The 24,093-nt window shown below is 39.8% G+C and overlaps 1 protein-coding gene across 1 annotated transcript in view; it reads left to right on the top strand.

Moving 5' to 3' along the window:
* Positions 12,264–24,093, top strand: part of SATB1 (SATB homeobox 1) — a 94,702-nt gene continuing 82,872 nt past the window's right edge. The window contains 1 exon segment of the mRNA XM_003358325.5: positions 12,264–12,400. The gene's annotated coding sequence lies outside the window, so the exon portion shown is untranslated.

The raw sequence follows: 24,093 nt of genomic DNA, 5'->3' as shown, positions 1-24,093 counted from the left end.
AGAGCTGACAAAAATAAGTGTGTTTAGTGAACTCATTTTTTTAAATTGAAAAATGAAACACAGTGATAGTCTTAGATATGTGGATACAGGACAGGCTGAGTTCTACTCTGATGGATAGCAATAAAAAGTTTGGAAGCATACATATGCTGTACAAATTGATCTCTGTAGTTAAGAGGACAGTTTTAGGACCTGATATAAGATCCACCTGTTCAGCTAGCATTCCTTAATAAGGTGGGAAGATCAGGAAAGTTTCATCCTAAACAACAGATATTCTGATGCGTGCTGATCTTGTGTCCTACACTGAATGATTTATGCATTTTTAAAAAACCAATAACATCTATCATAGAGTGATACCTATGATCAATAAAAGATAATTGCGCTCCTGAAAAATAAACCATATAGCAAAGGAAGTGCGTAACACAGGGACTCAAAATATGTGCCCTTCTTGGAAAACTTTAGCTTTCTTTTCGTTCATTCATTAGCTCTGCACATATTTTCTGGGCATGCCCTATATACGTGGAAAGTTATATACTATAAAATGGGCAGCGTTATAAAGGACATCATCATTCAAATGGTTATGCAGCATCAACCAGACCCTTCAGCCTCCAGGCTTTTCCTGACCATTCAGCCACCAGACTGATCTTTCTAAAGAGATCTGATAGTGTTACCCTGCATCCTTACAAGCTTTAATGACTCCCTAACTCATGCAGTAGGAGACATGTGACCAGGATGGGGCGGGGGTCGTTAAGCTGATTTTGACCTGTAGAAATGTCCACTTCCACCCTATGTGTGCTTTACAATATGGGTAAGTTCTCAACATTTAAGACTTCCATTTTTTCATAGAAATCTGAATTAGTAGCTCTGTTTAAAAATTGGAAGATCTGATATTCTGCACCATTGACACTGACCATCCCAGCTGGACAGAGAATCTGTTCTCCCAGTTGCCACAGTCCTACCACTGCTCATGGCCTCAACTCAGTCTGCTTTGTTCATTTATATTCATGCTTGGACCAAGGTAGAAATAAGAGTCTTCAATCTGTGATGGATGAGATAAGATCTAAACTCTACAGAGTATGCCTGCAAGGTCCTGTACAATTTGAAGCTCTTTGGTTTCATCTACAAACATCCCACTTTCCAGTCACAGTGAATTCCTTGCAGTTCCCCAAATGACAAGCTTCTTTATCCTCAGTGCCTTTAATCATGGTGGTCTCTGTGGTTGCAGTATCTTCCCTACATTTTACTTTTCTGCCTAGAAGATTATCATTGATCCACAAGATTTAGTTCATTTCTTCTGTGGAACTTTCCTAAATCCTGATAGTTATTTGCTTTTTTCCAAGTGTTCCTACAGTACTCTGTGCCTCTATTAGCATTGAAATTCTAATAGAATTCAAAATCGAAAATGCTTTCTGTTTAATGAGACAGTGTGTTTCTTGAAAGGAGAACCCCTTTCTACCTCCATATCCCCAACCCTTAATAGGGTGCCTGGTATCTACTAGGTACACAATGGGTGTTTACTGAATGAACAAAAAGATGGATAAATAAATGAATGGATACTTCCAAGATAATTTTTTAATCTGTGTTACAGGATTTTGATATTTAAAGTAAGGGAAGTACCTGCTCAAGATCAAATTTGAAAATTTGGTAATGACCATGACATCTTCAGATAACAGTTCTTAAAAGTTCTTGTTATCATCTTCAGACAACAGTTCTCAAAAGGAAAACAACTCTTAAGAAAGTAAAATGTATATAATATTAGCAAATGTATAAAGAATGACTTGTAATTGATAGGGTGCCACATTTTGGTGGTGAGGATGGGTAGATTGTAGTGTTGCATTCAGGGAGTAGGTAGAGAAAGAATTCACAGCATGTCATAAGCTCATGGTCTCTCTGACAGTGTATATGCTAAAGAGTGTAGCACTTGGGCCACAACGTGGCAGGAAGAAATCATTTAGCTGGAGGCTATCAATTGGACAAGAGTCACTATGAGAATGGTAGTATTTAGAGCTGTGCCCCACAGCTCTGCACTTGGGGAATAATAGGCTGTTCTATTTGGCCTTGTTGTGATAATTCTGAGGAGGCATGTCATTAGCCCTGGACAATGAGTTGTGAGCCCAAATGATGTGTGTCACTTCTAGGGGCAGCATTTAAATACTAGCACAAGACCCTCCAGAGAGATCTTTACTTTTGCCACGGCAATATGAAACATTCAAGATGGCAACTGCTCCATCAGCCTGGGACCCTGAATGAGGAACCATGGAACAGACCAGACAACCTACAGAGGACTCATCAAATAACCAAGAAGATAATTTCTGCCTTTATAGGTCATTAACAACTGGAATTGTTTGTTACTCTGGCATAACATAACCTATCCTCACTAATACAACAGATGTGCTTTGTTTTGCTGCATGTGGCAGAACTAAGACTAATAGCTGGAAGTTTTAGAAAGACTGATTCTGTGCAATTTAAGGAAAAAAAATGGAATAAAGTGTATAAAGATGGAAGAAACTACTTAGGATATCACTCATCCATTCACACAGTGTACAATGAAGTCTTCTCTGTGGTAAATACTCTGTAGATAACATCCTTGCCTTTATGAGATTAAGTGGTGAGTTCCTCTTCACTCAAGACATTTGAACTGATGGCCCCTAAAGTTCAGACTCAACAAATTAACTTTACAAATATCTTCTAACCTGGAACTTCAGGATGTCTACTTTCTCTGGTCTAAAAAAGAAAAAAAAAAATTTTATTTTTTTAGTGTTCCTTTGATTCAAAGCACTTACTGATCCACTGAGTTGTGTTTTCACATCTTAATGTCATTTTCCCAGCAAATAAGTTCCTTGTGTAGCCCAATGCTATTTTATTCCTCCTTTTCATCTTTCTCACACTATTTAGTAGGCAACATTTTGTTGTATCTTCTAAGAAATTAATCATCTTTGACCCTAGCTATGATTATGGACCAATTGATATGTTTCACATTTACTTATCTTTTAGCCATTTAAATTAGGTTTGGACTTGTTAAAAAAAAAAAAATCTAGGAGCACAAACATATTAACCTAATAACTTTCAGGCAAAATGCTTTTTCCTTCTGAAAAAAGCCTTAGTCCTATATTATTGAATTTTGAGGCTAATTACAATATTTCATTAACTTCTTAATCCAGTAAGTATTTAATGTATTCCCACTATGTGCCAGGGGGCAAGGTTTACATAAGAATTTATCAAGATATGTTACATCATGCACTATATCAATCAGTACATAATTTTATATTATAACAGTGCCTATGAGCTTTGTGTACAAGACAATTTGCAGAGAGGAAAGCAAATTCAAAAGGTTGGGGCAAAAAGTTCCCTTAATTAAATGCAGAGGGGGCTATCACACCTTAAATTCTGGGGGCTTTAGTTGATAACCTGGGGAAGAAGAGAGTATGTAAGAGTGTGTAAGGGAGAAAAAGCAATCCTTTTTTTTTTAATATTTCAATTTCTGTTAAGCTTCATTTCAGGCTTTCAAAATTGGAGAATCAGCTGCCTGCAACAAGAAATTGCTAATAAGCAGTAATTAAAGACTGAGAATTTATTCTTTCCATTCCAAACCTGATGTCATTCCCAGATGGAGATATTGGTACCAGTTAGGCAATTCAGCATTTTGGTAAATGAAGGCAGGAGGATTTGGTTTCTCTTGGACCCTGTGCAGGCAGAAAGTGGTCCAGGAAGGAAAACCTGTGTTTTATTTTGTTTTGCCCATTGGAATCATTTATACCTTTTCGCTTTGCTTTGGAACCTGGAGTTGAGGTGGGCACCTGTGTCTTTAAAAACAAAGGGCCAGTTCTCTAAAAGAATGCTAATTTATAAACTTTCTATATCCTCTGTCTTTGGAATTGTTGTCTCTGCATAAAATGACAATCAACTGAAAAAGACAGATAAATTCCAGTTAATTCAGTACCCATTGATAGAAAAGAACGGGCATATCAGAAGACAACACTGACTACAAGCACTACTCTCCTTTATTTAGAAAAACCACACAAAAATACAGCCTAGTTGATGTGCTGTTACCAGGACTTGAAAGTAGAATCGACCACTATGTAAAAGATAAAATAAGATGGCACGGATATCAGGATTTTCCCAGCGTACTTTATTCATAGACATCTGACAGAAGAGGACCTAACAGCTTTGAGGAAAAACTGAATTCTCAGCCCACAGTCACTTTCCAGGAACTTCACCGCAAACAGTGCTCTGCGCTAGCGGGATGGAGATCTTAGCCATCTCCCTCCTGCTTCCATAGTTTCTTTCTCTCTAAATACAATTATTTATGGGGACTTAATGAGAGACCAAGCCTTGGGTGAAAGGAACTCTAGAAAGTGCAGCTTCTAAAAATACACCGAGGCGCCTCTACAGTCCTTATTGTTGCAAACTGACGTTTTGCAGTTCAAGCCATAAACTTAACAGCTACACACAGAGAGAGGGAGGGAGAGAGAGGATGAGAGAGGGAGAGAGAGAGGGCGGGGGCGGGGAGCAAAGACTATGGTTTTTTTTCTTTTTTCTTTTTTTTTTTTTTTTGTTCTCCGCAGTTTCCTTAACTTTGAGTAAACAGTAGTAATTTTCTGTTGTCAGACTCAATGCGAATTTCCCAAAGACAACACAAGACAAAAGACCTGTTAGCTCCCTGAGAACTGGGCGGGGGGGAGACGGGCAGGAAAAGAGGGCAAAGTTGATCAAGTATCCAGTTTCTCCTTAACCTGGGATTCTGAATCTCCAGTCAGCCAAATCTAGCAGAGGTGACTGGAGTTTCAGTCCCCTTTTGGAAAGGTTCCCTCGCCCCCCCCCACCCCTGAGTCCCCTGTCACTAAATCCTCCTCACTTGCCCAGTCCGCTTCCAGCTTTTTGGAGAAATTAGATCTCAGTTTAGGCGTCTTTTGCCAGTGGGTTGAAAAGAAGTACAGCTGCCAACAGGAGGATATTAAAAAAAAAAAAAAAAAAAATGAGCAAGGGCGCGGCGCGGTGGTCTGCAAGAGAACCCCCTCCTTCTTCAGCCACGTGTTGTTCCTCAGTTGGGGTGCAACGCTCCGGCATGGGGTGCTATAAGGGGCCAGGGTGGGGTGAAGGGAGGTGGACCGAACAAGCTGGAAGTGGAGGAGGCCCTCTAGGAAGGATCTCGACCGATCTCTGGCGAGAGAAAAAAACTGGCCCACATGCCCCTAGTGGGGAGCGATCCACCCCACGCAGGCTGGCTTGGGCGGGGGGTGAGGGGGTGGGTGTGCGTCGGGGCCTCTCACCTGACTTCCTCCTCGGCTGGCACACACGCTACAATCACCCCCTTCCCCTCACCACCCCCCAAAAGCCCAACCAAACAACGAACAACAAGAGGAAGCCGCAGGCGGCAGGAGGAGGGGTGCGCGCGCTGGGGGCCCGGGAGAGGTGAGGGGGCAGGGTTGGTGGGCGTCGAGAACCGCGCACCGCCACGCGTTCCCCCCCAGGCGCCCACACTTACCCTCCCGGCTGAGGGTCCGGTTTTCGGGTCCGATCCCAGGGCGCGCCTCTCTCCCGCCCGCGCCCGTCCGACCCGCCGCCCCCCACACCCGGGGCAGCGCGCGGGGAGGGAGCCTGCGAGCAGCGCGCGGCGGCGGCAGCGGCGGCGGCGGCGGCTCGGGCTCGGCTCGGCTCGGGCTCCAGCGCGTCCCGGGTCGCCGGCTGCCGCCGAGGCTCCACCGCCAGGGGGAGAAGCCGGGGAGGGCGCTGGGGAGGCGGGCCGGGCCCTCGCCGCCCAGCCGGCCAGCCCGCGCCGCACACGCTCCGCGGCGGCGGCGGCGGCGCGAGGTCCGCCGAGCCCCCGGGCGCAGCGTGCCCTGCCCGGAGCCGCGGCTGGATGCGCGCCCGGGTGGCTGTGGGCTCCCGCGGGGGGCGCCCTGGCCGCCCCGGTGCGCCTCCAGACTGCGGACGCCGCGACCGCCGAGGCGCTCAGGGCTCCCGCCGGCCCCTTCCCCCTCCCGCCCCCGCCGCCCCCTCCCCCTCTCCCCCCGTTAACATCTCCTCCCTCCCCCCTCTTCCTTCCCTCGGCCCAGCGCACTCGCTAGCTCGCTCCTCGCCTCGCTCTCCCCTTTAAACGCCCACTTCGGATGGGAAAAGAAGACAACTTGAAGTCAAGTTGCAATTAACTTCCGCGGCAGCCGCAGCTTAGCTGCGGCGGCACCAGAGGCAGAAGCCGCCGCCTCGGAAGTCCGACGCCGGCGCGTCCGCCTGGGGAGCTGCTCCTGGTCTCGGGCCGCGCTCGACAGCCACCGCCACCCCCAACGCCCATGCCTGAGTGAGTTCTGCTCCTTTGCCTCTCTCTGTCTCTATCTCTCTGTCTCTCTTTCTGTGTCTCTTTCTCCCTCTCCCCTACTCTTGTGCTTTTATCTCTGTCTCTCTCCTTTTACGGAATCGATCCAAACTTCACTGTAGTACCCACTCGAGGTGCCCCACTTTGGGGCAGCTCGGCTCCCCTCTTGTGGGCGCCGGGCGGCAGGGGTCTTCCAAGCCCCTTCTCTCGCGCGCGGCGGGATCCGGCGGGGTAGCCGGTAGAGTGAGGGAAAGCACCCGGGACGGGGTGCCTGATGATGCCATTCGTTGTATCTCTCCGGGTGTGGACAACCTGCCCGACAGACCCCGGCTGAACAAACTACTTGTCATTAGTATGACCTCTTTTGGAAGAGAAAGGGGGAGTTGAAAAGAGGAAGGAAGCACACGGGGAAAGGGAGATCCTCTCTGTGTGCCCCGGAGCCAGGCTGGTAAAAGGTGCCCGGCTGAGTAGTTTGGGGGAGTGGAAACGTTCCCCTGTCGCATCGCAAGTAAGCTCAGCATCCTTCCCCGGTCCATCTGAGCTTTCCTCCGCCCCCCGCCGGCGCGGCTGGGTTGGAGCGGCGGCGGAAAGGGCCCTGGGAAGTTTGTGGCAACTTCTCCATCCCAGGAGCCACTCTAGCGCCAGGGCGCTCAAGTTGGAGCCAGGAGTTGGAAAGTGGCGTCCTTTCGAGTCCTCGCAGGTTGTAGTGAGGTCGGTCCTGACCGGGCTCCTGGAAAGAATGTGGGGTTTGGAGTTAGGCTGGAGGCAGGAAGAGGTGCTGCCCTCTTTGCAGGGACAGGGACATCATAGGTGCGGCCTCGAGGTCTGCCCCGTGTCTCCCTCCTGCGGTCCCGACCCGAGCGTGGCGCCTTCCTCGAGCGCTCCGCCACAGAGGCTCCCGGGGCGGCGGAGCGTGGGTTTGGACAACCACGATGAAAGGGACAAAGCAGGCAGGTGGCAGGTCCGGGGACTGACTCGCGCGTGCCGGGTAAACCCACTGAGCTGGACTTTTGTGATGACCCCAGAAGACGGAGAGGGGCTTAGGGCTCTTGCTGGAGGTTTTGGCCCGGACCTCCATTAGGGCGTTGCAAATTTCACTTGCAAGTATCAACCACAGGATCTCCTCTCAAAGTGCCCTGGTTGGCAACTTTGACCTCCGCGCCCTTCCTCGGCGAACTTTCTCAGCAGCATTCCGGATTTCCAAGCAAATGCTTTAAGACCTGGACTCCACATGGTTGTCAAGACAAAGTAAAGAGAAAGACGTCCTATTCTCAGGAGAGGACCTTTCTGCCCCGACAGACTGGGGTTCCATTCTTGCATCCTGGGAGGCCAGGGGACCTGACTTACCCAAAAGGACAGAAGAGGGGGTAAGAATGAGTAAAACGCTATTGCTGGGTGTCAGGATTTGTCCTGAGCAGTCCCTGAAATCTACCGTGTTTGTCTGCAAACAGAATAACTCATCCCGTTGAAACTTTATTGAAATTTACCCAGTTTAAAGTGGATTTTTCAGAGATGTCAGAAATTAGGATTTATTCTGTAGTCAAACGTAGCGGGGGGAGGGGGGAGTAAGTGTTTGCTCTAAAAACCTTTAATCTGCTGTGTGGTGCTAGTGCTATGATTTAGCAGCCGTCCTTTATTTCTATTGCATATTATTTTAGTAGAACAGTAGTGCATTCATATACTGGCTGCTCCAGTCTGCTAGCAAACATTAGCATTCAGGCTTACATTTTTGACAAATGTGCAGACAGGAATAGCATGAATAGGCATCTTAAATATTAACAACCTAAGCATCTGTTGTGAAACAAATTTAATATATTTACTCTGTTTTTCTCACATTGTTAGAAAAGGTTATAATAAGTGCATAATTTCAACTTTAGTTAGCAGAAGTAACTGGCTGTATCTTTCACTATGTCTCCAAGTGTTTAACACAATCATCAGACATAAATACTTTAATTAACTTGGTTAGGCACATTATTAAATACACTTTAGACAGTGTGTATACAATGTACAATGTAACAGTAGCAAAATATGTATCCTATTTGTGCACATTTTAAATGACGCTGCATTTTATAAATATACCAGGCATGTTTATTCTTCATCTCCATTTGACACTTATTACTTCATATTTTTCCTAATGGAAACAGTATTTTAAATGTAGAGTTGTTCAGTCATATGTAATACATAATATGTAAACAGTAGCTATAAAATACAAAGCATGGTTAAATTTGAGTATGGCTACATGTAACAAGATTATACAAGAGAAATAAAAATCACTGCTCAATTTTTGTATTCCTCTCTGAATAATGAATACAAATGATGGATGAAAAAAGAACAAATAGGGATTTCCCTCCTAAAGTATTAGTGCCTTAAAATGTGTGTGGGGTGGGGGGGGGAGAGTGCTGGGGGGATAAGGGAAAAAAAGCAGACGCAAAAAGATCAGCAGAGAAAGAAGACTTAAAGAACTTCCAAGAGTCTGAATAGTTATTTCCAGAATCATTGCATTCTTCACTTTCCCACAAGCTGAAATATGTAATAAATAATAGTTCTTTGTATGTAAAAGTATTCAAAAGGAATGCCTTTTGTTCATTTGTTGTAATAAATTAATATATTCTTTGGTTGATAATCTACAAAAGTAGTTCTTTTGTCTCTCAGCATCTTAAACAAGAACAACAACAAAGTGAATATTGGTTTATTTCTGCAAAGAAGTCTGTTGCCAGCTATATGAACCTGCGATTGAATCAAATGATGTGCTGAGTGGTGGTGAAGAAAGTCTGCATTAAATTAGCAAAGAGTGAAATATCTGGGGGAAATTTTCAATTATTTTTTCATGTGTCAGGTTTTGGGTTGTAAATTAGGCCTAAGAGGTCAGGTGACGGGCACCTGTTCCTCATTATTGTAAAAATCTTTTGGTTACAAACACTATTAAGCTAAACACAACATGGTTATACAGCAGGGACTCCATAAAGCACTCTAGTGGTTTTTCGTCTGCTGTGTAAATTTCCAGAAGGGCCATATATAGATAGATATGCCCTTTATACAAACACATCTTTTCTTCCAAGACATGTTGTCTCAGATGACTTGTTATATTAGTACTTGGGGCTGACGAAGTATATAAAGTAAGTGCATATGAATGAAATCAACCTTCAGATTATGTCTAGACATGTTGTAGTCAAATGTAAAAATGTTCTCTTTTAAACCCCTCTTTTTCCTTTACAATCCACTGATTAAGGATCAGAATTTGTTCATGTTTTAAATGGAAACCAAACCTCCCCAAATCTCCTTTTATCCTTTTTAGATAAGGTGAGTTCCATTTTAAATGATGCCAGCCCAGATATTTTGCTTGGATGCTTGTATATAAGGAGAACATTAGTTGCTCTGTACCATCATAGCTTTGTGGTCTATAGAAAATGGGGGAAAAAAATTTTTATATGAATGCTGTTAGGAGGAAGGGTATAATCATTTGATCTTCAAACTTACCACTTCTCTCAGGGGAGTTCTGCAATATTTTGATTACAGTTAAGGAATGTGATTTGATTTTTATGAATGGTTTACCTTTAGATATTTCAGAGAGCAGAATAAGCGTATATATTGAACAGACCTAAGCAGCACAAAGTTACAAACGATTAAAGGTGCCAGTTGATTTTAATTAGCAAAGGAGGAGGATTTTGAGTCAATTCAGTAACTCAGATTATTAAATTCTATATATAAATATGTTCTTTGTCTATTTTGGTTTTGTATAGTTTCTGCTTATTATATTAAGTATTCATTTTTAGCATTCGTGATCAGATTACAGAACAGTCATTCTTGCTTTTCAAATGGATTTGGTTTCCAAACTCCCAAACTCTGGGGTGATTTTAACAAATTGGTTCACATTTTGACAGAACAGAGTTTAGTTAATTAATAGATCAGGCACGAAAAATCCTCCACGGTAGGGTGTATTTTCTGGTAAAATGAAAGTTATGTTTCAGCATGATGAGCATCAGGCTTCAGTAATCTGTTCCTCGTGTGGAATGAACACTTCCTACTTCAAGCTAGCAGGCACCTACTGTTTATTTACGCTGCATTAAACTGACAGCTCAGCAATCAGAGGAAAAATATTACTTACCTTCCTGAAGTAAATACCAGTTTATAGGTTAGTGCACGTATTTATATTCCTGTCACCACTAAATAACGGCTCTGTCTCCATTTTAATATCTACCTGTACTCTCATCCAGGGCTTTAGACTCTTCCTGGTTGGAAGTAGGGGTCGGGAAGTGTTTTCTTATCATTTCCCAGTGACTCAACTTTTAAGAAGAGCAACTTCATCTTCTCATTTCTGTCCTGTGGAATCAGTTAAAAGAAATGTTGTACATTTTTACATTACATACTTCACCTCCAACGTCAAAATCCCAAAAGAATCCACATGCCACTTAAAATAGTCATCTTAGAGCAAACTCAGGACAAAGCTGTTCAAACACATCCAAGTGTACATTTACTAAATTAACTCTACAAAGTTCCAAAGAGATAACTTCAACTATTCGATTACTTAGATAATAACTTTGATAAAGTGTCTTCTTTTCCAAGCCTTAGATGAATGTTTCGGTTTTTAATGGAGCTCTGCAAAAATTAGTATAAAGTGGGACACAATGATTGATTGATGGATTGATTGATTGATATTGTTTGCTTTCCTGTGAAAATATTCTTGCCTCCTTTGTCCTTTTATTTAATCTGCCAACCTTGGATTTCAACTTTTTTTCTACAATACTAAATGCATTTGCTTTTTTTTTTTTTTTTTTTAATTGCAAGTTAATTCTCTTTGGAGACCCCTGGAGATACCATGATACTGTTAAACTAGAATTCCAAAATTTATGGTTCACTTGAGAACTTGAGAAAATGCTTCTTTTTACTCACATTCTATAAGTAGCTCTTACATTTGTGGTCTACACACAGTTGTCAATCTCTAATCACATATTAACATCAGAGCAAAGTATGATCTTAATACAGCATAAAAATCAAATCTGTTACATGAGGCTCTTCTCCATCTCTCCCAAAGAAAAAGTGTCTACTATGGTAATTTATAGATCGTTCCTAAGTACTATTCTCAATGGTAAGTCTATTTCAACTTGATATCTTCATAGAGTGTGATCAACACATTAGCACACATTATTTAGTACTTTTGAACTTATGCCAATGGTACCTTTTGCTGTTTATTTTTTTAAGTCTTTTTTAAGATCAGACATTTCATTTCAGAGTAAATAGATACAGATTGTGTGTATATATATTCAGGGTGAGATTTAGTAGCATAGCATTTCTCCGGCATATTGGCCTATTTTTATTCTTTCAAGTTATTCTGTATCACTTCCACAGTTGTTGCTGTCTGAAGGTTCGTAAATAGAAATTCTAATCACCTCTTTCAGTGGACTTTCAAGGATGTAATTTAGTTTATGTGGTGATCCAGTTTAGCTATGAGAGATGAAAATTAGTTCACTGGTACCCCAGCATTTGTGTCCCTAGATTTGGCTGAAATTTACTCAGTCTAGTCATTTGATATTTGGTAGTGAAGTGTCTCATAATCCAGCATTAGGAGTTGGTTCAATTTCCAGTGGAGGAAAGATCTTGCTGGATAGAACATTTAACTGTGCAATATTTTATTACACTCATCACTCATTTGAGAGCCCGCTTATTGTTACGTGAATTTTTGCTGCACCTCTGGGTGCAGGTCCCCCAAATGAAGCTGAAATGCTTGCAGAAGAAGCAGATGTCAGGCTGCACCTGGTTGTGTCTTTGCTAGGATGTCTGAGGACCTGCATTCCCCCCCTTCCCCTCCCCCCCCACACCCTTTCCCCCCAGGTGTGCAGGAAATGGAGGGCGTTGTAGCGGGTGAAGTGGGTGGACTTTACCCAGAGCTATGACCTGATTTGTGACGTACCCTCAGAACTGCAGTAATGGTCTAGCTGCTTCACAGGCAACTGGTAACCACCTCATTTGGGGATGCTTCTGTCTTGCTAGCAGTGCCAGAGAGAACTTCGTCATTGTCACCTCATCAAAGACTACTTCTTGAGAGCTCTCCTGTAGGGCTAGATTCCGAGAGCAGCCTCTGATATTTGGAGGGTAAGTGCCAGAAAAAGTTCCTATTAGTTCCATATGGAGAATCAGGGCTGTAGCCACAGGGAGAGACCAGCATTTAGTGACCCGGGGGGGAGGTCTCTGTGTTGGGATGTTGCTTTTTCTCAGCAAGAGATGATTTGGGACCAGATACCAACAGAATTCTGCAGTGCGCATTCTACTTTGGGTGGTGCGATGTGGTAGGGGCCCCCAGGAGAAATTATTAGATCTTCTTTCCCTGAGATATTTAAAGAAAAAGTAATCAGAAATCTGTGTGAGGGGGATTCTTTAGATGCAGTTTTCCAGGAAGCTGGGCATATAGTAGAGTTGATTGCTAGAGGTTCTGTTGTAGTCTTACTCAGTGGTTTCTGTATGCCGTTAAGAGCATGCAAACGACAATTTGGCCCTTTAATGTTTATAAGGTTTGGACTTTAAGGTAAAAGAGTTTTCATGTTATAAATATTTTATTGTAATTATTATAAATAAAATAGAACCTAGTATATGCAGATATCTTTTGAAATGGAGATAGTCTTGAAGATAGTGTATTCATAATTAGCTGTTTGATGTTGAATGCAATTGAGTTTTCCTGTTCCAATGAACCAGACAATGGAAATCATTGGGGATTAACAACAGGGCTATGTGATGATACCTGATATAGCAGACCTTTCCCCAGGTAAATAAAGTACTCAATTCAAATGCTTACAGTTTTAAATTCTAAAAGAATGGATATAATAATCAATATAGAATTGATAAAATCATCCAAGTGTCTCTCGTTGTATTTTCACCAACTAAAGTGATACCTAGGTGTTGTGTCTAATATTAGACAGATTTCTCCAGGCTGTGGGAAGAAAGAACAATATTTTAATAACTGTGCTTTAATTTTTTTTTTCTTAGAGGTAGGCTTTCTTTGGGGTGGTTTAAGAGGACTCAAAAACAATTTAGAACATTACCTTAAAAGTTTAAAAATGACAGCTTTACTTTGTATGGAGTCATTGTATTTTAATAATACTGTACGTTATTAGTGTTATTAGAGCAGTAGACAGTTAATTACAGCCTTTTCTGAGACATGTTAACTGTATATTAACAGTCATGTTAAAAAAGAATGATGTATACTCTTACATACAAGCTGCTGCTTGCTAGACTCTTTTAAAAATAGTCTTTTAGAATGTATGGAGTCAGATTTTTGGTCCAGAATCATCAAAGTGTTTTCTACTTAAAGCAGCTTCATTTAAAAACTTTTCACAGAGATGTCAGATTTTCAGTGTTTCAATTTTCAATGTTTCTTCTTTGTTTTTGTTTTTTCTTTCTTTCTTTGTAATGAGTATTGGCTTGATCACTTTCGCCAGTGGCTTTAGAAATTGTTGTCCCTCAGCAGTTTTAGCTTTCCCACGTTGTATTTGGAGATGCCTACATTTTTGTTTTGTGATGACTTTGGCCAACATAAGCCATTAAAAGGTTATTGAGTTGATTTAGCATCTCTTAATACTACTCTTTATGGAATCATTCTAGTCACTGTTTCTTCAGCCAATAGTATGTTTTCTTACAATTCTCTATAACCTGATATTTAAGATACATTTGAGCAACTGATCACAGCAGTAGTTCTAGGACTATTTTATTTTCCAGATCTAAAGCCTGAGTTTTTGCTCTGGCTTCTGGCATGGCAGAAAAACAGATGACTGAAACTGGGGAAGTTTAAAACTGGACTGAATCTGCCTTAGATAATGCTATCAAGTTGGTTAACTATTTGAATTCCCTTGATTAATCTGGATATGTTGACCTTATAACCTTGTAATACAGCACTTAAAAATTCATTAGGATGCCCACCTTGTGAATTTTTTAGTTGCTGCTCTCATTTATTTCTACAAGGTTTTAAACTACAAAAATAAATTCAGTGGAAGGTACATGTCTGTGTTATATAAAATAGTAGAAACTTTGCAGTTAGCGTTCTGTGTCTTATGTAGTGAGCACACATTAAAGACTTATTAAATTAATAATAAAATCATGGATTTAGCTTGTGCCGACATGGTTTAGTGGTAAAAGACCTTCCTATCTAATTTTCTGTTTCCACTGGAGTTGTCTGCTCACTTAATCTACACATGCCGTAGTTTTCTGGATACTTGAATGCTTTTCTTCTCTGCTATATGGTCTGTCATTTTTGGACAGTAACACTGGGAGTTGTTTTATCCTCATTGACCTTGAAGATGAGGTGAAGTCTCTCTGGTTAGGTTCATGGTCCTTGGGTGTTTGGTTGTGGTAACAACCTGTTCTGAAGTCAGCACAGAGCCCTCCCCTGAGGTCCTTGCAGATAGACTACCATGTAATTTTTTTTTTCCTGATATTCTGGAGCCAAAAATACTATGTACTAGTGGCCCAAATCTGATTGATCTCTATCTGTTCTTTCCTACAATAATGTTTTGTTTTTTTTTTTCAGGACCCCGCTGGATAAATATTGGCCATGATTATGGCATAAATAGATATTTTTTAAATTGTAGCTATATACATTGTTTAAAAATATTTTGAGATTTAGGGTATTTATGTCACTCCATTCCTTAAAAATGGATGCTCAAGTTGCGGTAGGGTTGTGTTAGGTTGTGTTAAAACATTCTGAAAAGTTCCAGGCATTCTATGAAAGTTTTCTGAAAAAGACACTTCCTCTTTAAATTTATTTCATGTCCAGGGCTGTTTGTAAGACAGTCCTATTTTGTTACACAAAAGAAAGTATTCCTGAAGCAGTAACTGCTGTGTGACCTATTACATTATCATGCACATTCTGTCTCTTTAAAAACAGTCTCCTCTATTTGCCCTATTAATTGTTGATATGTTGCCATCCACGAGACAAAAATTAGAGCTGTAATTAAATAATCATGTGATGCTCCTTAGTGCCAGTGAGAGCAAACTCATTTTTCCAGGCCCTGATGGTCACTGATTATTGTATTACTACTGGCTGGCTTTATTCTTTTTTTTTTTTTTTTTTTTTCTTCTTCATGATTCTCTATCTGTAGATTACCTAACTACTGTCCTTCTTTTCAAAATTAAAGAAAAGAGAGAACGTTCAGCCAGTTAATTGGCTCAGGGTCCTCAGGGATGTAAGGTAGACATACCTTTTTCTGCTTTTGGTCACCTGGTGGGTTCTTTGGGGAGCCTTCATCAGTGGTGTGGTTGCCTGCCATTTAATTTACACTGGTGTTTTGGCTGGGATGAAGGCATATGGGGAATGCCAGGAGAATTACAAAAGGAGCCGGGTATTAAAATTCAGAAATGATTAAAATTGAAATAAAAGGATGCTGCTTCTTTGCCAGTACTCTGGCAGTCATAATGACACATAGAGATTAGTTTCCACCTTCATCTTTTCCTTCTTTTTCATTTCCTCTTGTTTATTGTTGACACATTTTCCTTATGTCTCCTGTCTCTCTATCTTTTTGCACCATTCTGAATCCCTACTTCTCCCTCTTTCCTTAAGCATGGGGAAACCTACTTAACCTTATTATAACAATAACAGAATAGGTTATTAATATTTAATATGCACATGATTAAAATTTCTCCCTAAAACATAGGTCAGCTGTATTATTATTAACCGGCATGTAATTTTTCATTTAAAATATTCTTATTCTGCCCTTGCTGTTTCTGAAATGTATCCTACTTTAGTAGTGGTTTAATACATAATGTTTAGAAAACTGCGGTCGGCTAGTGAGAAAAGAACTTACCAGTCATGGATAATCAATTATGCATGAATTCAGATGTAACAGATGGAATCTGGTGAGTTAAAGTTTCCCTTTGCCGTAGTGGTTTTTTTCTTTCTTTTTTTTTTTTTTTTTCTTTTTTCAATTTGTTTGTTTGACACCTGTCTCATATATAGATAAACATCTAATGTAGCATGTGAGAAATTTCCTTATCTCTTTATGTGCTCTTTAAAGTGAACTTGATTTCCTTAAATTAAATTTAAGGGCAGAGACTTTTTTATGTGGTCTTAAAGATGATCAGATTCTTTTCCATCACTTTGTAGATATGGAACCGGGTCCTGCTTGGCTTATAAAGGGTCACTCTTCTAGCTGGTAGAGAAAGAAACAAGACCCGAATATAGGGTTCCCACCTTTTCTCCACTTCTTTTCCTGCTATGTCATTTATCCTCTTTTGTAGGAGTTGCTTAATAATAGAGCACTATCATGGTAACTCTGGGTTTTAAAGAATTTCTGGTGAAAATTGTGGTTGACTAGTTTTTAATTGTGTAATATTCTCTTGGAAACATGCAAATAGTATCTGTTAATGTACATATCATGTTATGTTATATGTATATTATACATACATTTATTCATACTAGTTGTCAGCCAAACAATTGGATTTTCCAAATCTCCTGAGAATGCTTCAAGATTTGGTTTATATCTGAAACTACAGCATATGCTAGCCACAAAGATGACTTTACACTAGCTCACAGTGTTGTAAATTCTTAGTGACAAAACCCCTTTGTGCAAAGTGAACTAAAAAGTTATTTTCAAAAGTCTCGTTACCTCCACAGGGAGATAAGTTTAATTTTCATTAAATACAATATGAATGTATAGTTTTTGGTTGTTGAGGTAATAAAACAATGAGTATTGTCCATCTTTTAAGCAATTACATTCTCAAAAGTTACAAACTGCTTCCCATCAAAAATTTTCATAAATATGCTGTTTGTTTCCCAAGTGTATTTATATATATATAAATACAAATGAAAATAGTCCTTACAGAATAAATAAATGATTAAAAAATAGCCTGAAGGCTCACTAGTTCTGTTTTTAAAGTTATACTGTAGCATCATGTATCAACTTTTTGCTTCATATCAGCTGGAAATTTGCATGTATATTTTCAGTCCGTGTTAGTTATCTAATGAATTAAATTCCACAATAAACACACTAGTAAAGAAAGCTTCACCTGCACAATAGGTAACTGGATATAGCTTCAGTTATAGCTTCAGTTATAGCTTCAGTTATATTGTAAAACTATTTCTTAGGATTTTACTTAGCCTTTTATACCCAATAAATATGTAATTTTAATTTCACTCTACTATGTTTTCATATTCTTTAGTCATGCATCAGAAATATCCATAGGAATGAACCTCAATAAAATACAATTTATATATGAATTTCCAATACCTTAAAAACTCCATCATTAGTATAAAAGTCCCTAATATAAAATCAGTAAGAGTAGATTATAGGAAGCAGAATATAAGACAATATACTATAAAAAAGATATTACAAATTTTCATGCATAAGTAAACACTTTAATCTTAATTACTGTCATGAAAAAGTGACTGATAAAATTAAATGGGAAGCCTTTTGGGTTTTTTATAACAAAATTTATATTCTTTTACTAAGAAACAGAGTCTAGAGTCTTTACATAAAGATAATTTGTAAATTATTACATTGACTTAACAACTACATTTATATAGTTGTTATACTTCTATGTCTGGACTTCATGAAAGTGGTTAACTGCGAGGGTCTAATGTTTCATGAGTGGTTCATTTTCACTCATTTTTTGAAAAATTTCAAAAAAGAATGTTTGGACTTCAGATACTCTGTTGGGTTTTGTCTACCCTTCTCTTCTTTTGCTAAGATACAATAGTCTAGAAGAAAATTTGAAAAGAGAACCATTTTCTTGCACCAGAGGACCATCGCATTACCTACTTTGGGTGGGATGTTGGTCTCTAATTACCAATCCATGTTAATTATTCTTGGGTCAGGTAATAATTCATCATATGAATTAATTATCCAGCATAGACTGGACTGGGGCTGATGGCAGGTAAGGACAAACAGTAGAGGGCTGGCGGCTAGGAGACGGTTGTCAGTGTGTTATAGCTCATTGTTTTCCTGTGTGGCATGATATTTTCATGGTACTATATGTCTCCAATCTTAGGAATAGATGAAAGATTGATTTGCTTTAATTTTGTTGTTTTAAGGTTTTTTTAATTGGCTTAAAAGATACATACCCTAAAATATGCCATTTTGACAATTTGTAAATATACAATTTGGTGCCCTTAATTACATTCACATTCATGCAACCAGTTCCAAAGTCTCTTCAAAATCCTTCCCATCATCACAAAGAGGACGTGCTTTTGTGTTTTGAATCCTCTCCTTTGCTTCAACAAATTTCAAGTATTATAAGGATATTTAATTATTGTCCAGATGTGTTGCAATTGTTTCTGGTGTGGCTTTTCTTCCTGATGACCTGGTCTACTGCTTTGCAGAGATGGGCACAGCGCTATCAGATATTGCCCTTGGCTGGTAACCACCCCCGCCCCCAGTCTGGACCAGGATTCAGGTCTGTTGTAACCTCAAACTGTTTTTTCCTTCAAGTAAGCCAGAAAAGATTAGCAATAACATTCACATCACTAAGAAGATTTGGTTGATATGTCTTGGCTAAAGGTTGATTAGGAATGGTTGCTGTTTAAATTCATTGGAATTACAATCTCCCGAGCTTCCTGAGAGCAGCACAGTAGCTAGGGCTGTGGTGCCCTGCCCTTGGCTCTTGGGCATGGGCAATGTGAATGCTTCTCTTCTGCTTATGTGCAATGACTAAGTCTAGAAACGAACAGTTTTCATCTGTTTCAAAGGGAATCCCACTCAAGGTTGAAATATGGGGGGAGAAAAATCCTGCTCAACTATGTTAACAAAAAAAAAAAAAAAAGAATTAGAGAAAACTGGGATGGTTCTGGCTCCAGTAAATAATAGACTGGTTTTGGAACTTTGCTTTCATGTGTAATTTTGTGGTTAGTCGCTTATGTCTGCGATGATAAATCATATACTTGCACAGGATTTCTGGCACCCCAGTAAATCTCAAGCAAGTGCCCAAATGCTGATTTATCCCAGTAGTTCCTCAAACAGTATACTTTTCCTCACCAAATCACTGATCTAATAGTTTGACCCCTCCCCGCCCCTACCTTTGTTTGTTTGTTTGTTTCAAACAAGCAGCTTGCCTGCATGTACATTTCTTGTATCTAGGGTGAGTGCTGATTCCCAGAACAGCCTTAACTTTTCCAAGTGATCCCAGGATTTGGGTTAAAAACTTCACATGAGGAAGTGGGATATCATAGCAGGTATATTTGATTTCCTGTCTCCAAAACATTACCTAACCCAATGGATGCCAAACTAGCTGTACTTGGAATCACCTTGGAAGCTCTAAACCACCACATAGCTGACTCCTACCCTTGGCAGTAGGGTGCAGTCTGGACATCTGGGTTGTTGAAGTAGCTCTCAGGTGATATTAACATGCAACAGATTTGAAGAGCTACCAAACTTCCATCCCACACCTGACATTACTGCCTAAGGTTGCAAGACTCTTTGTAAGATTCTTACCAACACTCATAAAAACAATTCTTGGATTCCTTTCCCTGAAATAGCAGGTGCTGGGAGAGACTCCAGGAATACAGACATGAGTCCACCCTTAAGATACCAACAGACTTGCAGTTGAAAGGAGCAGACCTATAAATATGAAATGCCACACTGAAGGGCAGAGGTGGGATGGGGCATTGAGAAGGAAGTAGCTAATAGCTAGAGAAGGCTTCATGGGCAGAAGAGGTGCAGTCAAGCTGCTTATTAAAGGATGTGGCAGAAGGGAGGTCCCCAGGTGAGAAGGAGGAGGGCTGATGAGCATTCTAGAAGCAATGCAGTGGGGGTGGGGGAATAAGGCAACCTGAAACTCTCAACTAATTTGCTGGTAATAGCTCCATGGAGGTCTCCACAGCATTGCAGGAACACTGCCCCCTCCCTACTCAATTTTGGGAGCTATCACTAGCAACTTTGATGGAATTACTTCAGTTGTGCCTTATATCAAGGTTATGATCCACACTAACATCTATGGAAGGAAACTAGCTTTTTTAAAATCTTGTCCAGTAAGTTCTTGCTTTAAAAAAAATAATAATATTTCTCAGTAAAAGGCCAGGATTATCCCATCAGGTTCTAGAAGCCAACAATAACGGCTATTCATTTCCCATAGCCATCTTTCCCCAAACTAACTTAAACATTGACCTTTCTTAGCTTTAATAATGACCTTTGTGTAGTAAAACCATAATCCAAATTACCAACAGGTATTCACATCCACCTTAAAGTAATTAGGAAACAACTTTCGATCACTATCTGGCTATAGCTGAAACCCCACTTCTTAGGGAAAAAACAAAAACAAGGAAATCTTAAGCCCCATATTTAGAGCTCATTATTATTTCACTTTTATCTCTCCTGAAACATATTCAAGCTTTCTGCTATTATTTTCTGCAGTACGCCATTATTTGTTTGGTATTTGGATGTCCTCCCAGTTTGAGTAGGTATCTACATTAAAGCTTCCAAAAAAGCCATTTCTAATGGCAACTATGCTTATTTAATGTGGGGGTGGGAGAGAGGGTAGGGAATGATTGTGTGGCTTTCAGCCTCACCTATCAGCTACTGAAGTGTTCATAGAAAGCAGCATTTGGGGTAAGTGCATCTTATTCCAAATGTACTATCGGACCCTCTTCCCATACCGAAGAAAAGGTCTAGAAAGTTGTCTTAAATTTGTGTGCAGCGGCATACAAGTCTCATTCCCTGCAACTTTGCAGATCTATGGGCTCATTCTAAAATGGAAAATGACTTCAATTTGGACATCATTAGAATGTCTGAGAGCCATTCAGCCCCTCTAATACTCCTGACTAGGTCCCAGATTCACTTAGCTGTCTTATATAGAAGTTCCCCAGGTAAGTGCTGTCCAATAGAACTCTCTGTGATGATGGAAGTGTTCTATCATCTGCCCTGTCTCATAGGATAGCCTCAAGTCACATGGGGCTATTGGACACTTGAAATGTGACTGAGGAACTAAATCATCAATTTTATGTAATTTCAATTAATTCAAATTTAAATGATGTAGACACACACCACCTTCCATTGACGCCATCTAACTTTGGCAGTCTCTAAAAGGGATTGTCATTACAATTAAGGGTGGAAGTTGGTTACAAGTGACACTGTGAGCTTTGGGCTGTCATTTATTTATTCATAATGTAAATATTGCAAGGGTGTTGTATGAATCCCTGATACTATGGCAGTGAGCAAGAGAGTCTCTTCTCTCACAGGGATTACGGTCTACTATGGGAGATATTTATTAAGCCAGTAATTAGCCAAATTGTTCATTGATGATAACTGGGACAAAGGAGAAGTGCCACAGGCTATGGGAGTATAAAATGGGGACCATACCTTCTGGTAAGTTTAGTGGGAAAGTTTAATCAGAGTTGTGTTTATTCACTAAGCAGGAAAAGCTTCAGATGGCCTCCCTTTCCCAAGTTCTAGGCTAGGTCAGGCCAGCTGTGAGACCCAGAGCTCTCAGAGCAGGACAGCTGCCATGTGCCATGCCAAGATGTCCAGAGATATGGGGTCTATCTGATTCAACTGCATGCACGTACACACTGCAAACTTCTGAACTTGTTCAAATAGATCCTTTCCGAAGCTGTGCAGTTGTGATGATGTCAGTCACAGATAAGATGTGAGAAGAAGGGTGCGAATGTTTACAGGATATTGCATTTCCTCTCCAATATATGTTTTGACAAAGTTGTTTGGGCCCCAGCCCCAGTTTTTTCCTCTCTTCTCTTACACATTTGTATTTGGTCCATTCAAGAAACGATGTGGAAATCAGTCCTGACATCCCAGACAGACAAAATGAGACATATGACAGCAGAACATATGGCTCAAAGAGACATTCTTATATGGCCAACACAGACCGTATTCCCAGAAATTCATATATGGAAAACACCACCTGCAGCTAAAGCCAAAAAACAAAGAGTTGACACGACAAAAAGAGCAATATGTTATGTAAAATGTGCTGCTTTAAGAGTATAGAGAGATAGCCAACAGTATTTGAATTTAAAAAGATGAAAAACAAAAAACAAAACAAAAAAAAAACAACCCCACCACGTCCTTAGAAAGTGCTATGGTGGTAAGCATTGCTTTGCTAAAGCAGTCACTGGCGGAGTTGCCATATCTTAAAAGCGTTCAGATTCTAAATGCTTTCTCTGTTTATTACAAATGTATGTGCTATTCAGAACTCTGAATGTGTTTTAATGCTTTCGGATATCTGCCTGCATATTTATCTTAATACGGTGCCATCTGAAACATGCAGTAGAACTTTTATTATTAGGTTTTTTAAAAAAAAAACAAAACAAAACCTTGTATATCTGTTACAGTGTTTTATCTCTGCTACCTTTATGTAGCCAGCCTGAATGCCTTTTCATGTGATAAAAAATTGATGCACTCTGTTTTAACTGTACATCCACATGTTAAATAGTTCATGTATTTGGCTTGCAATATTTCATGTTCCTGAGATTTTCTATTTTGATAGGTAGATTTATAAAGTTCATTTTGTTTTAACTTTTTTCAATACTTGCTTGCATCTTCATTGTCAAATATAAGATGCCTGTGTAGAATAAATTGATGTTTTTTCCCCCTCCATCATGACAGCTTATTTTCACATATGCCTATAAAGGGGTATTTTCCTAATTACCTTTCTTTTCTTCTTTTTGATTTTATCTTGGGTTTATACTGGACAGTGCTCAAGTGGTTATAATGACTTCTCTAAAAGGGTAATATATGGAAAGTTCATCAGTGTACTCTTATCTTTTTTAACAGTATAGTCATTATTAGATATTTTTATCCTAATTTTATTCTATTTATCATGTCCATCTTCCTCGCACATTTTTAGGTTTCGTGTTGGAGAATTAGTTTGTAATTCCTGGATAAAAGGTGCTATTCAAATTTAAAAATTAATATTTTCATTCCCGCATTATATTATCATTAGCCAGGTCATTAGGAGGCTAAGGCAGTCAGGAAGCTTTCTGTCTTATTTATTTGTATAAATAATGGGATAACCATCATTTACAATATTTTTTTCTATTGTGTCTTAATACTGATATTTTCAGTAGTCCTTTTTGGTCTTTTCTCTTTGCTCTGATTTTGTTTTGCCCAACAACTTTTTTTTTTTTTCCCAAACATTCAACTTGAGTTGAATTTGCATGGATAAATGATTTTTTGTAGTCCACCACAGATTTTCTCTATTTTTAAATGTTGCTATTGTTTGTAAATTTGTACAGTGTGATACTAGAATGCACTCTCCTTACTGAAAATCAGGCAGGTTTGGAGAAAACATTTCAGGCATCATCAGTCTGAAGCAACTATTAAAACATACATCTTGGAAATTCCTAATTTAACCTATCATATTGTAAAAATCATTGTCATTATAGAGATAATTGATTGTTATCCATGTTTTTCTTTTAAATTTCCAACATCTTTAAAAAAATAAGTACTTCCATCCACAATAGCAACTCTGACACCAGTGATTGTATTTCTTATACTGTAATTAAAATGCACTCCTCCATACTTGCCCACATTTCAGCTTTTAAAAATGTGGTATCATTTGCGCTTCGTAGTCAAGATTGCATTATATTTATTATCTTGTTTTTGATGCTGTGTTTTGTGTTTTACTATCACATTTTTTCTTTCGCTCTAGGCTTGTGTTTATATGTGCCAAGATTCACTGTTGCCTTCCTTGATTTTGACTAACCTTTCTGGTTTGTGGGTGAAACGTGGGTGCCATTAGAGTGATTTATTTTCATTGTGTTTCTCCTAAACTTGTCCTCCCCAGGAGGCCATTATTTCCTATACTTTATCTTCTGCTTTTCTTAGATTTCTAATGTACACAGTGTCTAAGAGTGTATT

This window comes from Sus scrofa, chromosome 13 (genome assembly GCF_000003025.6).
Source record: "Sus scrofa isolate TJ Tabasco breed Duroc chromosome 13, Sscrofa11.1, whole genome shotgun sequence".
NCBI classification, from domain to species: Eukaryota; Metazoa; Chordata; class Mammalia; order Artiodactyla; family Suidae; genus Sus; species Sus scrofa.
Note: the sequence above shows the minus strand (reverse complement) of the source record. Positions and strands in the feature narration are given on the sequence as shown.